Source organism: Megascapheus bottae, chromosome X, assembly GCF_031878675.1.
Source record: "Megascapheus bottae isolate mThoBot1 chromosome X, mThoBot2.hap1, whole genome shotgun sequence".
NCBI classification, from domain to species: Eukaryota; Metazoa; Chordata; class Mammalia; order Rodentia; family Geomyidae; genus Megascapheus; species Megascapheus bottae.
Window position 1 is genome coordinate 88,519,552 of NC_143547.1, and position 2,622 is coordinate 88,522,173.

The following is a 2,622-nucleotide window of genomic DNA, read 5'->3' on the forward strand; positions in this document are numbered from 1 at the left end:
ATAGCACCACTTCCGGATTTTTCTGTGTATGTGGTACCAAGGAATCGAATCCAGGGCTTTGTGCATGCTAGCTGAGCACTCTACCTCTAGGCTATGCTCCCGACCTGATTTTTCTTTTTCCGTTTTTGGAGGTGGGGTACTGGTCCTGGGGACTCAGCACTTTGCAAGTATCCCTGAGCTTTTTTGTTCAAGGCAGCCCTTTAACAATTGAGTCACAGCTTCACTTCTGTTTGTTTGGTAGTTAATTGTAAATAAGCATTTCAACAACTTTCCTGTTTGGGCTGGCTTTGAATCAATAGTCTCAAATCTCAGCCCCTTGAGTAACTAGGATTAGAGATTGAGTAACCTGTACCCTGCTAGTTTCTTTGCTTTTATGCAGAGAAATATTTACCTTCCAGCGCATGAAATTTAAGTGAGCTTATGTATATCAAGGTCAGTAAATGTTAGATCCCTTTAAGATATACTTTTATTTCTTTAATTCTATCTATCGGATAGATTATCAATCTTTCTAATTATTTTTGTTCTGGTACTGGAGCCTGAATTAAGGACCTGGAAGCGGTGTCTTTTTAATTTAATTTAATTTAATTTTACTGTCGAGGTAATGTATAGAGGGGTATAGGGATTACAGTTATGTTTGTCAGGTAGTGGTTGCATTACTTCTTACAAGCTGTCCCTATTTTAATCAAGGGTGATGCTCTTTCACTAAGTCATAGCTCTACTTTCAGCTTTTTTTGTGGTTAATTGGAGTTTTAGACTTTCCTGCTCTGACTGGCTTCTGACTGAAATTCTCAACCTTTTGAGCAGCTAGGCTTATAGGTGTGAGCCATCAGTGTTTAGCACTGTTTCTTTTTCTGTTCTTTTCCCCCCCCCTGCTCTAGGTCTTGATCTCTGGATCTGGATGCTGTCCCTAAGCTCCTTTTGCTCAAGGGTAGTGCTCTAGCACTTAAGCTACTGCACCACTTCCAGTTTTTTTGTGATTAATTGGACACATGACTCTCATGGGAGGACAAGAGTGTGGCCTAGTGATAGAGTGCTCACCTAGCATGCAGGAAGCTCTGAGTTCGATTCCTTTGTATCACATACACAGAAAAACTAGAGGTGACGCTGTGGCTCAAGTGCCAGAGTGCTAGCTTTGAGCAAAAAGTGTCTAAGGACAGTGCCCAGGCCTTGAGTTTAGGCCCCGGAACTAGCAAAAAAAAATCTCATGGGAGTCAGATGCTAATGGCTTATGCCCACAATTTTAGCTACTCAGGAGGGTGAGATCTGGGTCCGGAGTGTGGTGTAGTCGTAGTGTGCTTGCCTAGCATGCACCAAGACCTGATTGGCTTCTCAGTACCACATACATAGAAAAAAAAGCTGGAAGTGGTGCTGTGGCTCATTTGGTAAAACTCTAGACTTGAGAAAGCCAGGACAGTGTTGAGGCTTGGAGTTCAAGCCAGGGACCGGCAAAAAAAAAGGAGGGTGAGATCTGGAGATCACGGATCGAAGACAACCCAGGCAGAACTGTCCCATGGAGACTTTTCATCTCCAATTAATCACTCAAAAACAGATGTGGAGCTAGCCTTGAGCAAAAGAGTTCAGGGGACAGAACCCAAGCCCTGAGTTCAAGTCCCACAACCAAAAGAAGAAAAAAAAAGAGACATATGGAGTTTTCTGCCTGGGCCGGCTTTGAACTTCGATCTTGAGATCTCAGCTTCAGAATAGATAGGATTACAAGCTTGAGTTACCAAGCACCCGGTTTTGGGGGTTTATTATTATTTACAACTTTCTTTCCCGCACAAACTATGACCTTGGGGGGGGAGGAAGGGAGAAGGGGGAGGGAAGGTCTGTGTATAATTTTTCAGTCAGTAAGGTCTGATATTCAATAGGTTCTTAGGGACATTGGTTTCACTAATCGTTATTTTCTTTCGGAGCTCAGCTATCTCACTAATTGTTCTCAGGTCCTATCGTCTTCATTTTTATATTTTTAAATCATTGGCCCAGTCCCTGTATTCTATAGATTTGTTATTTGTCGGCTCAAGTAGGAAGCTCTGCCCTTTGCTCCTTTCTCCAATCTCCTCCCGGAGCCCCGCCCATCGCGTCACCCCACGTTGCTTGAGTTCTAAGTTCAGTGCAATAAGCCCCACACACTTCGCCCCCTCACTCCACGAGCCCGGTCCTAACGTCCATAGATCTTCGTGCCTGGCCTCCCGCGTGGTTAGGGTTATGTCCCTCTATGTTCTAGCTCTGCATTTTCTAGTCCTTTTAGGTCCTTTTAGGGTGATCTAGTGTTGAGGCGACAGCCGTGCCCCCAGCGGAGATCACTTTAACTGCAGAATCTGCTGAAATTCTCACAGGTTACCACCTTCCTCCTGACTTTCCTACTGAAAAGTCAGGCTCTGCCCACTCGAAACCATTGTGCCCACCAGTCATTTTGGATGTACTCACTGCTTATTCGCGCGTTCTATTTTAGGTTGGGAGGGGGCGGAGCTGAAATGGCTGCGCCACCGTTGCCTGGGCGACGTGTAGTTACTTCCGTTGCTTTCAATGCTTCCGGGTTGGCGCTGCGGTGCCGTTTCCGACTGCGGGAACCCTGGCTTCCCAGTAGTCTGCTGTGCCGGAACAGGTGAGGGGGGAGCTTCT